The sequence below is a fragment of the Thalassophryne amazonica genome, chromosome 5 (assembly GCF_902500255.1).
Source record: "Thalassophryne amazonica chromosome 5, fThaAma1.1, whole genome shotgun sequence".
NCBI classification, from domain to species: Eukaryota; Metazoa; Chordata; class Actinopteri; order Batrachoidiformes; family Batrachoididae; genus Thalassophryne; species Thalassophryne amazonica.
The window spans coordinates 37,214,717-37,227,495 of record NC_047107.1 but is presented as its reverse complement, the minus strand read 5'-3'; the positions used below and the strand labels follow the sequence as shown (position 1 = coordinate 37,227,495).

The following is a 12,779-nucleotide window of genomic DNA, read 5'->3' as shown; positions in this document are numbered from 1 at the left end:
GGACTGTGACAATGCAGAAGAACTGGCTTACCCAAGGACACAACAGGTAGTGTAACCGGGAGCCAAATCCAGGTCTACATATTGGTATCCCAATGCCTAATCCCACTGAAATACCTGCTCTATTATTAGCAAGTGATATAAATGAAGTCCAAGAATTCATGTGATATTTTTCTTAAATGCCTTGAATTAAAGCTAACAGTCTACACTATAAGACATTTAGATTTTTTTTAAATTCTAACGCCATTGTAATGGTGCACAGAAGCAAAAATCCAAAAACTTTGTCACTGTCCAACTCCTTATGGACCTGCCTGCAGGCTGTTCCATATATAGTGTCAGCACAGATAAAACCACTTTGGCCCACTGACAGAAAGTAATCTTTACTGAGCTGATTTCACTGGTGGGCTCAGCAAACCAATGTGTGAACAGTGCGTGCCTGCCTGGGTGTTACACTCATGCAGTGTATTCCCTTCTTTTTTTCAGGGATACACCTTCTACTTGATATCCTCTGAAGTCTGACGTGATCCGGGTGAGTCTGGAGGCGACCATGGAGTTAGATATGGGGACGGGCCTGTCTGTGTGGGCCATCTTGGCCATTGTTTGCAATTCTGTTGTGGGCGTCCTCATCCTCATCCTGTTCGTCATCCTCTACAAAGCTTGCAAGGTTCCATCCCGCCAAGAGAAAGTGCCAGATTTTCCACAACAGGCAGTCCAGAAGAACACAGAGCAGAAGTACACTTGTTGACGGTGGCTTGAAACAAAAATGGTGTTTTTTTTTTCAAAAGTCAACTATTGGAGCTGAAACGTGAGCTTCAGAGCAGGATGTCAACCTTTCACTGATCACGTTTCTCCATATCTACCGTTCAGCGGGGCTCAGCGGTGAAAACGCTGACGAGCTAACTGTTTAAACCAAGAACAACAACAACAACATGCGGCCTAATCCTCTTATCTGCACTGGGACTGTCCATCTGTCATCCCGTTTGCTCTGCTCCAACACGGGCTCCTCTCCTCTTTATCCATCCACATGACAAGAAAGAGGATGAGGGGAAGGAAAAAACATAAAGAGGAAGTGGGCTGTTAGCAGAACAGAGAAGGGCGATGGCGTAGGATGAGTCACAATAATGCTTCAATTAAAAAAAAAAAAAAAAAGAGCTTCAACAGGTTTGGTGTTTCCCAGCTGGCAATGACAGAATGGAAGAGTCGAGACGGGGCCAAGATAAAGAGCAGATATTTTGATGGATGACAAAGTGCAGGAGAAGAATTAGTGTGTGTGTGTGTGTGTGTGTGTGTGGCTCTTTGATGTGTTGTTTACAGAAAGGGAGCCCCGAGCTCCTGTTTGACAGTCGCTCCATTTGATGTACAAATCTGTGCCTCCTCCGAGCCGACTCCCACGGGAATCAGAGCGGCGGCAGACGCGTTTCTTCTGTCCGCCAGCCTCATTGTGTGAGCCCAATAAGTTATTTACACACACCCTGAAATGACAGGATGAGCGAACACAAATAGCGACGAGCAAATTATTGTAGCATTATGTGAAATAAACTGCTGCTGCCGATTTTAAGCTGGCAGAGCAATAGATTTATTGACAAAACGACAGGCCACTCAAAAAATGTTCACTCCAGAACAATAGAGTCAAACATGCTGCACGTTACATTTTGTCTTATACAGCTGAAGCAAATTTATTGTCACGGAAAAGTGTGAAAATGTTTGGTCTAAGCAGTGATTTTCTCTTTTAACCATATGCAAATAAGTTTCTGTTTTCTGAGCGGTACAGTTGCTTGTAGAACCTTTTTATTCCTGTATAAATAACTATGCAATGGTGATGAGCATATTAGCGCTGTACCGACAGCTCAATTAATCAGGTAGTTGGCTGACAGAGAATTAAATGTCACATTAAGCCCCTCATGTTGGCTAAGGACACACCTTGAACTGTAATAGACTTCTTTAATTGATAACAAGTTTGGCATTTATGTAATAGCTTAAAAGGTTAATATTGTGCTTAATCAGTTTTAAGTGCCTTCACATTTAAATGTTGTTACTATTTCAGGTTATACATCATAAATTCCCACAATTTCCATGTAGAAAAGAGACGAATACTGTATAAGTTAAATTGAAAGTTGAAGAGTTGTTTTTAGAAAATTCAAATTTATTGATTTGTATAGCACCAATTCGCGATGAGATCGCCTCAAGGGGCTTCACACAACACAATACTGAAAAACAGAAAAAAAAAACTAATTAAAAAAATTAAGAACACAATAAAAAGATAAAACCATAAAAGAGCACAAGAATAAAAACACATCATAAGACAATAAAACTAATGATAAAATAAGGAAAACAAAAGGGTCTTTATACTAGATTTAAAAGTCTCCACAGTATCTGACTGCCATATACGTGCCGGGTGATCATTCCACAGAGCTCGGGCACGGTAGGAGAAAGCTCTGGGACCGGCAGACTTTTTATTCAACCCTGGGAACAAATAAAAGTCCTGCACTCTGTGAACACAGGGCCCGAGCCGGTACGTAGGGCTTCACCAGGTCAGCCAGATAGGGAGGTGCAAGTCCATGAACAATTTTATAGGCCAATAACAGTACCTTAAAATCTGATCTTGCAGTGACAGGAAGACAGTGAAGGGATGCCAAAATGGGCGTAATATGGTCAAACTTTCTGCTTTGAAACAGGTCATTTCTAAGATACTTGAAAACTTTTCATTTTAGAGTCATGTAAGTATTATATTGTTTGGTACAAACTTTAAAATCTATTTTTTTAAGGTGCAAGAATATTGGTATAGTAAAACTAGGGGTGGGATGATACATCTTATATCTTGATAATCATATTGTGGCACCTGTTTTTTTAAAAATGCGTATCATGATACCATGAAGACATTTACTGTATGAGAGAAATAATTACCTTTTGCAGAAAGATCATAAATGATTTATAAATTATGTAAACAGCAATCAGATAACACCATGAATTACAATTTACATTTCAGAATAACTAAATGTTGTTTTTAAGGTTAAACATTCATCACAGATTACTTTCTACATAATATGTGTGAATGATTTACAATAGAATTAAAGAAGCACATAAACAACAAAACAAAACATGTAACAACTGCACTAGGTATTAAAAGCCAGTTTAAATAAATAAGTCTTGAGCTTTGATTTAAAAAGTGCTGGGTCAGAAATAGTACATAAATCCACAGTTTGGGTTCAGCTACTGCAAAAGCACAAAAGTTTACCCTAAAGTTGATATTTTGACCCCAGAACAACAGTTGATCAGATGCCCGTAAGTGTTGAGAGTTAACATTTCAGACATGTAGGATGGTGCAAGTTTCAAAAACAAACATTAAAATGTTAAAATCAATTCTAAAATGAACTGGAAGCCAGTGGAGTGAGTAAAGTACAGGTGCTCCTCTTTTAATCAAGTATTTGTTAAAAGAGGAGCAGCAGCATTTTGCACAAGTTGGAGGTGTGCATGAGAAGACTGCTTAATACCAGTATAAAGTGCATTACAGGAATCAAGTCTGGAGCTGATGAAAGCATGAATGGCCGTCTAAAGATCAGGTTGACAGAGACAGGGCTTTATTTGAGCCAGAAGTTGTAGCTGGAAAAAGCCTGCTTTGAAAAGTTTATCCATATCCATGTGATATATATCGTATCATGGCGCTAGTTTCTCATTCCACCCCTACTAAAAACTGTTCTTTTGACAGAATAATCATTGAGGACATCACTTGAGGCTTTGGCAACTTGGAATATGAAATAATTATTATTTTGTAGATTTTTTTTTATTATTATTATTTAATTGATTAAAACATGACATGTATACTTCATCAGTACCCTGCAGTTTTTTTTTTTAGTCTGTATAACTGTACTTTAATAACGTTGTGAGGAATATTTTGTCTAAGATAAGAAATGAAATAATCTGACAAGCTCACACAACCCTGCAGATAGGATTTTGTGTGAATGTTGCCAAAGCAGGTGTGACGGGGCAAACAGGAGTCACTGTGCAATTGAAGTTGGTAAACCTCACTCCCCAACACCAAAAGACTCTCTAGCAACAGACACTAGAGCCCGTGGGTTTTAGCCTCGTGGTTAGTCACCAACTCCACCCACCTTTGCTTCTCTTTTGCCGTATCTGTCATTTTCTCTCCTCTCCATTTTTGTCCCAGTGGCTGATAATGATGAATTCACAAGGGGCAAATGTTCAGAAAAATGCACTGGAGGACTGACATTCAGATGAGTAGATGGACAGATGGATATAAAGACTGATCGAGGGTGAAACACAAGCAGAGGTTAAATTGGTGCTGCAGCAACCTGGATGGGAGTGACGTTTAGGGGGAGTGAGTGTGACGGAGCCGGCAGGAGTCGCTGTGCAGTTGAAGTCAGTAAACATCACTCCACAACACCAAAAGATGCTCTAGCATTTGTCGGTAGAGCCTGTGGGTATTAGCCTCATGGTTGGAGTGCCTGTCTCTTCTCCTGGAGATCATGCACAGGACGTTTTGCTGAGTAACATTTACTCTGCAGGGATAGCATTTGATCCCAGTCCAAATAGAGTGAATTATACTCTATCACAGAACTAAATCAATTCAAAACAGTGTAAAATCAACTCTTATTGGAGTAAAATCACTTGCATTGACCAGATGATGTCACAGACCGAACGGTCCTCCCTCAACCCCGCCTTCACTGCGCTTATGTCATCAGCCATGGATCACATGTAATCACCTCGTTTCTACTTCAAACTGCACTCCAGTCATCATCTATCTCAGGTACAGATATCTGAAGCTTTTGTACAACAATCCTGTCCACGTAAATTCAGCATTATTTCATGATAACAGACAGAGGAAGCGATCAGAGCGGCGCGACTACATTCACTGCGTGTCGGACATTTCAGTGTGTCACAATTTAAAGCCTCGTTTCTGCTTAAAATTGACTTTAGATTGATTTTAGGTTTTACCTTGTCATCTGATGGTTAATAATCCCATTAATCCATTTGATTGCTTTGGGTGGAGAGACTCTGTGTCACACGGGCGGCTGGGCTCCAGCATGACACATGCACAGTGGAGGCAGGGTGGACCAATGTTTTGGGGGCGGACCGTTTGGTCTGCAACAACTATCAAGCTGATTCATTCTATGATGGAGAGCTTTTTACTCTCTTTAGACTGGGCTCACATACTATCCCAGCAGAGTAATTTTCCTGTGTGAGTTTGTGCCCTGTGGAGGGGGAAACACAATGTAGAGGTTAAACAGACATTTCTTCCTTCTCTGTCAGTCTCTCTCAAAATATGTGTTTCTGAAGCTAGATAGATTAAAATGACTTCACCAGCTTCTTTCTTTTCCAGAGATGATGTCTGATTGTCACCTAGGCCACGCTTACTGCAGTCAGGCAAATGTCAAATAATCATTGTCTGTCTTTAAATATAAGTTGAACAGTTTCAGCTTCCTGCACTGAAGTAATCAGCATGGAACATGTTGGCTTGAGCAGTGACCCACATCCTGTCTATAACTATTTAATCCTCCACTATGACATCATCCCATCATTAAAATAGTGTGTGAGGAGACCAGAGGAGCTGTCACTTAACGAGCTCACAGCATCAACTGGATTCTTACAGCTTCTGCCTCTCTGCGACGAGTGTGCACGTGGATGTGTTAAACTGTTTTAAAGCACATATCAGACAGATGGTAATGGCCTTTGGCTGGCTCATTTAAAAGTGGCTGTCAGAAAAGAGCTTTGTAGCTGTGTTGTGTTTATCTGCCTGTTAGTTTCTCTGTCTTTCTTTTTGACTGCTGTTCTTTTTTTTGTTTGTTTGTCTGCTCAAGTCTCATCACAATAATCTCCAGACCAAAGTGCATCCAACAAACATCTAATGATTTATTCTTCAGTAAACAGTGTTTCTGTTTATCAATTGTTCACTCATTTTTATGTCAGTCGTTCTGATAATGGATCCTTTTCCCCTCGACACAACTCAATCATATCGTTAATGGAGCCTGTGTTGACTTTAGCAGGGTTATACTGTGCAAATTCAGTTCAATTTATTACATTTATATAGCGCCAAATCACAACAAAGCTGCCTCAAGGCGCTTCACACAAGTAAGGGTCAACCTTACCAACCCCAAGAGCAAGTACCCAGGTGACAGCAGTAAGGATAAACTCCCTCTGATGATATTGAGGAAGACACCTCAAGCAGATCAGACTCAAAGGGGCGACCCTCTGCTTAATCCTTTCTCACAGGTAACAAGGTTTTTACAAAGTTTAACAAAGTTTGATAAAGTTTGGAAAAACAAAACATCAGCTGCAACAATTGCAGGCATGGGATCCCGGCATAAGTTCAACATCCCACTGTACACAGATGCCACTCTCACGTATTTCCCTCTGCACCTCAGACAGAGAAAAAAGAGCAGAACCAGTCAACCAGAAAAACTACATCTAAGGTATAATTCATCAGCATTAAATCAACAGGAAAGCAGAGAAAATACTAAAGCAATCGCTGACTGCTAGCCCTAAGCTTCACTAACAGGCCCCGAATTTAGATAAAGTTGAGGCAGAAATCTGTTCTGTTACTAATAAACTGAATTTAAAAGGACAGAAACCGTAGTTCCACACTATGCCAGTGTGCTAGCTTTACAAAAGGTAGAATAAATGTACATTAAATCTGGATTTGAATGTCTCTGCAGAATCTCACTGTTTTATCTCCATAGAGAGATCATTCCACAAAACAGGGGCACAATGAGAGAAAGCTCTGTGGCCTGCAGACTTTTTATTCTTCATAGGGACACAAAGTAGTCCTGCACCCTGAGAACGGAGAGTCTGGTCCAGTACGAGTACGTAGGGTTTGATTAGGTCAGCTAAGTGGGGGGGCACTACTCTGTGAATAATTCAGGATATAATAATTCAGAAGGAAGAAATGTCTGTCTTGTGTTTCCCCCTCCTCAGGGCACAAACTCACACAGGAAATTTTGCTGAGTAAAATGTACTCTGCTGGGATAGCATTTGATCCCAGTCTAAAGAGAGTAAAAAAAAACTCTCCATCATAGAGTGAATCAGCTCAGCACCTGTTGCAGACTGAACGGTCCCCCTAAACATTGGTCCGCAATGCCTTCACTGTGCATGCGTCATGCTGGAGCCCAGCTGCCCGTGTGACAGAGTCTCTCCACCCAAAGCAATTAAATGGATTAATGGGATTATTAACCATCAGATCACAAAGGTAAAACCTCTTGAATCATTCTAGTCAGTTGTAAGCAGAAACAAGGCTTTAAACAATGACGCATTGAAATGTCCGACACGTAGTGAAGGCAACAGCTAACAGCTTGTGCAGCCGCGCCGCTCTGATCGCTTCCTCCATCTGTTATTATAGAATAATGCTGAATTTATGTGGAAATGATTGTTGTACAAAAGCTTCAGATATCTGTTGCTGAGATAGATGATGACTGGAGTGCAGCTTGAAGCAGAAACAAGATGATTATCAGTGAACCGCGGCTGATGACGCCTGCGCAGTGAAAGCAGGATGGACCACGGACAGTTTGGTCTGCGACAACATCTGTTCAATGCAAGTGGTCCAATAAGAGTTGATTTGACACTGAGTTTATTTCGCTCTGTGATAGAGTATAATTCACTCTATTTGGACCGGGATGAACTGATGTCGCAGCAGAGTAAATTTTACTCAGCAAACTTTCCTGTGTGCTGTTTCTATTGTCATCTTCTTGTCAAATATTTTACTAAACACAATCACAGTCTTTAAATTCATGGGACTTAGACAGTCAAAATGTCGATGAAAGAGCTCATCAATCCGACCACCTTGTGTAGATTATAACTAACAAACAATAAATACTATCATCGTGTATTTTAACAAATTAAAAAAGGGCACTTAAACAGAATGAACCGATTAGCTTGTGGTGGAATTTGATGCACCAAAATTTGTTTTGCCTTCCCGTATCCCATACAAACATCAGCATCAGCTAATGAGCAGATTCAAGCGAGCAGCCCCAGGAAGAAACACAGTACATCGGCGAATTTGAGATGAAACAGCACAAAACAGGTATGTAAAAGTGAAATTAAGTGTGGCTGTGCTAAAACTTTTTTTTTTTTTTGTTATAGCAAGTTATTGCTGACTTAAGCAGATCTCCCATTACTGATTTTAGGCTGCTAAAAAAAAAGTTGGATATCCATTTAGAGCATGCTGAAGTGAGTAATCTGTGGTAATTCTGGTACTGCAGATGGCTGTCATCTATCGTGAAGGTTTTGAAAGTGTGCAAAAACCTTGTAATGGTGTGGCCCTTTGTGATCTATAAAAGTGAACAATTGGATTGTAATCTGTGCAGACAAAGGGTGATATGAACCTGCTACCTTAACTTTATAGACGGCTTTGGTTTGTATTTCGTTAATGCATTTTGAAATTAATATTTTCTGCTTGAATGCGTTTCACACTGTGTAGTTACTTTGATGTTAAATATACAAGCAGAAATTAAAACATTTATTTTTTGAATACTTGCTTACTCCAATAAAGGGCCACGGTAGGGCTGGAGCCCATTCCAGCAGTCATCCCAGGTTTATTTCTGTTTGGGGCCAGAGCGATTTCATTGACCTGAGCTGAGCGGGCAGCGATCATGTGCAGTGGTGCATTAACTGTTCACCAAGGAGTGGGGGAAGATTAGCACAGTTCAGCGGGATGCACAGCAGCACTTTGCCTCAGGGCACAGCTCATTGCTCTGGTTAAAGCACTGTGGAGGTTTGTGCATAGGCTGTATGACGTATTTCTCACATTCCGGTACCATACCACAGACACCATGTGTCTATGTTATTTGTACAGATGACACTGTTATTATTTCACCAGTGACTCTTGTAATATGACGTCTGCTTGGCTGTGGATTGGACAGCTCAGTTATTTTGATGATGCCAGGCTGTAGTCTAAGAAATTAAAATCAAACTAGCGTGTTGCCCATGGGGATCTACGGACTCTAGATTGGGTAGTGTTTATAAAATAAGTAGCTGACATTCTTCAAGGGTGGTAATAAATTATGCAAACTTTCTATCAGGAGTTTGGAATGGCCTGTGAGTCCAGAATGTTTTTAGACCTCAACAGGAAGAAAGAACTCAACCCTTTTATTTCCTGTTAATTTCATAATTTTTTTTATGTCAATTTACTGTATTACTGTATTTACAAATGGTTTAGGTTCTTGTTATTATATACACACTATTATTATTATTATTATGTTGTTGTTGTTGTTATAATTTTATTATTACTTATCTTTTGTCATTTGATTTTTAAATGGACCACAATGGAAATACATTTATTCATTTTGTTGTGACAGCCATGTATTTTTAATGTATTTACAACTATATTATGTACTTACATTGAACTTACTGAATAAAATCACGCATGGACTAGAGTTCAGTGGCATGGACACATACATGTATACATGGAAATAGAGACTGGAATGGCTGTCACGTGACTAGCGGCGTGTCGCACGGCGGCCATTACTAAGGGTAGAGAACGCGCTTGAGCCAGTTAAACAAGCGAAATGAAGGGAAAAAGGCAGCCAGTGCTTCACCATCAACTGCACCAACTACAAAAACAAATTCTCCAATATTAAAATGCACTGTACAATAGCCTTAATGTAATTATGTAAAAGAAATGTCTATTTTTAAAGTCGTTATGTCGCAATTTAATATCGATATACTAAGACTATAACTCAATGCCAAAGTTCTTTTCATTAATCTGCATTCACATGCATACAAATACGGAAATAAAAATGTTTAAATATATTTATGTCTATGTATACTTGCAGTTGTTGTTTAATATGATATGTACATGGTGGTCACAGGTGGCATTTAAATTTTAACAGTGTGGTAGGAGGGGATGGAGGAGGTACTTTTTACCCTGACTGAGGGTCAAAAGTCATAAATTCTGAATGGCTTTATATCAACTTGTAATAAAATGTTAGTAAAAATCATATATATATTGTTGTCATTAAAAGACTAGCAGTAATATTACAGTGGAAAAAGCAGCAAGATAAATGAGCACAATGACAAGGCATACTTCAGATTTATATTTTAATACATAAGGATTTTTTATCCAGGCATATATGGGTTCGTTAGAGCTTTTAATCAGCTTGAATACAACTTACAAGGCTTCATTTATAAAAATCCATCGAGAATTGTGATGACAGGAAAAAAAAAAACAAAAAAACAAATCACAGTAAATGAACAGAATGGCATATTTTCCGCAAATTTCCACACTTTACATAAAGCATTTTTTTTTTCTACCCAGACACGTATGGGTTCTGTTGGGAAAGTGTAAGTACACGGACCCACAACAGGGGGCGCAAATGAACGGACAATGGAATAGGTCAAATAACACACTTTACTGTTGTGAATATGCACAACAAGGACAACAGATTACAATAAAGGACAAAGTCAAATTCACACAGGTGTCGTGTGGGCAGGCTCGAAGATAGGAGACGCCTCTCCAAAGTAGAACCGGAACCACACGGTTTCCTCCGCCACCAGACCCCGGGAATACTGGAGCCGCCAAGTCCCGAACTCCCAGGTGGCCACTGCCTCCGCGTGTCAGACCTGGTACTGCTGGCGAGGAATAAAGAACAGTTAAAGGAGGGCGCGTTCGCACCCAGGAATCCGAACGGCAGGTAAGCTACCTCCACCTCTCCTTGGGAAGTTCTCTCAGAGAAATGCACAAAGTCACAAAGATCACTGTTAAACAGTTAGCTGAGTACGTTACCTTCTCGGTAGAAACGATATCTCGGCAAAGAGGTGGAGACGTCGTCCTGCTGATGTACCCCTGCCGATCAGATGATTGGTAACAGCTGTTGCAGGTGATGCGTGACAGCTGTCACCCAGGCTGCTCCTGTGAGGCGGCTGCGCCCTCTGGTGCCTGGAGCCCGCACTCCAGACAGGGCGCCCTCTGGTGGTGGGCCAGCAGTACCTCCTCTTCTGGCGGCCCACACAACAGGTTCATTAGAAAGAGCAATTAAAGGGCTTTAAAGCAAGCCTACTTTTATTAAAATCTGTTAACAAATAGCGACAATAGAGAGAGAAAAGCAGCACAGTTTGTCATAATTTCCCCCAAATTTCTGCATTTTAAATAAAAGGGTTTTTTTTCACCCACACATGCATAGGTTCATTGGAAAGAGCATTCAAATGGCTTTAAAACAAGCCTACATTTATTATAATCTGTTAAGAAATAGCGACGCTAGTGCAAAAAATGGTCAGTTTATTATTGATGATCAGCATATCTCCACCCTTAGTAATGGCGCCTTCCTGTCATGAGTGACACTAATAGACTGAGGCGCGCACGTCCATTCCAGGTCTATATTTCCATGCATGTACACAGAGCCCACTTCACTTTTAATATGTAGATGATTTACCGCCCCCTGCTGGAATGGCGTGTGAGTCCAGAATGCAATTGTCAATGTCCATTGTTCAGTGTTAGCTATTATCCATAGTTTCTGCAAAAATATTACTCCTACCAATGTTCTGTTTTGGTGGCGTTCATCGTTGACCCAAAATACATAAGCATACCAAAAGGCAAATGTCAGCTCTTCCCAGTTTGTCCGTGATCAAAGTTATACATATGCATACATACACATAAACAGAGCCCACTTGGCTTTTAATATACGAGGTCTATTAGACAATAAACCGACCCTTTTATATTTTTTTTTAACTATATGGATTTGAATGACGTGCGATTCCACCAATCATGCTTAAACCCTTGTGCGCATGCGTGAGTTTTTTCACGCGTATCGGTGACGTCATTTCCCTGTGGGCAGGCCTTGAGTGAGATGTGGTCCCGCCCTCTCGGCTGAATTCCTTTGTTTCACACGCTGCTCGAGACGGCGCACGTTGCTTTATCAAAAATTTTTCTGGACCTGTGAGGAATATCCGAGTGGACACTATTCGAGAAATTAGCTGGTTTTCAGTGAAAAGTTTAACGGCTGATGAGAGATTATGGGGTGTTTCTGTCGCTGTAAGGACTTCCCACGGAGCGGGATGTCCCGCAGCGCTTCCAGGCGCCGTCGTCGGCCTGTTTCGACCTGAAAACATCCTAATTTAAGGCTTAATTCACCCAGGACGTCGTGAGAGAACAGAGAAGATTCAGAAGAGGCCGGCATGAGGACTTTATGCGGACATTCCACTGTTTAAGGACATTTTGTAATGAAAGACGTGCGCGCAAATTCACCTAGTTGTTTCCGTGACAACTCGACAAATCTGTGTGCGCCGCGACAGGAAAAACACCTCCGTGTTGAAAACCATTTGTAAAATTCAGGCGGCTTTTGATGACTTTCAAAAAGTGAGTAACTGAGAAATTGTTTAACAGCTTGGGCATGTTCCAACTTGCCCGTTAAGGTTTCCAACGGAGGTGTTTTTCCTGTTGCGACCCCCCGCGGTCGAATCCGGCCCGACATGCGACTCTGCCCGCACGTTCTTTCATTACAAAATGTCCGTTAACAATGGAATGTCCGAATAAACTCCTCATGCCGACTTCTTCTGAAAGTTCTCTGACGACTTACTGGGTCAACAGAGCCTGAAATGTGGAAGTTTTCAACTTGAAACGGTGAGACGCTGCCGCCTCGAAGCGCAGATCGCCGTCAGGCACCGTGGGCCGTCCTTACAGCGACACTACCAGACCAAAATCTCTCATCAGCCGTTAAAATTTTTACCGAAAACCAGCTGAATTTATCGAATGGTGTCCACTCAGTTGTTCCTTACAGTTTTGAAAAAAATTTATCAAACAAAGCAGCAGTCTCTGAGCCATTCCTAAACAATGAAAA

At 40.9% G+C, this 12,779-nt stretch overlaps 1 long non-coding RNA gene across 1 annotated transcript; it reads left to right on the top strand.

Annotated features, from left to right (window-relative positions):
• Positions 1-252: 252 nt before the first annotated feature.
• Positions 253-1,949, top strand: LOC117510336. The gene is made up of 2 exons (XR_004560684.1): positions 253-526; positions 865-1,949. It is a non-coding gene; the product is annotated as an uncharacterized LOC117510336 (long non-coding RNA).
• Positions 1,950-12,779: the final 10,830 nt, after the last annotated feature.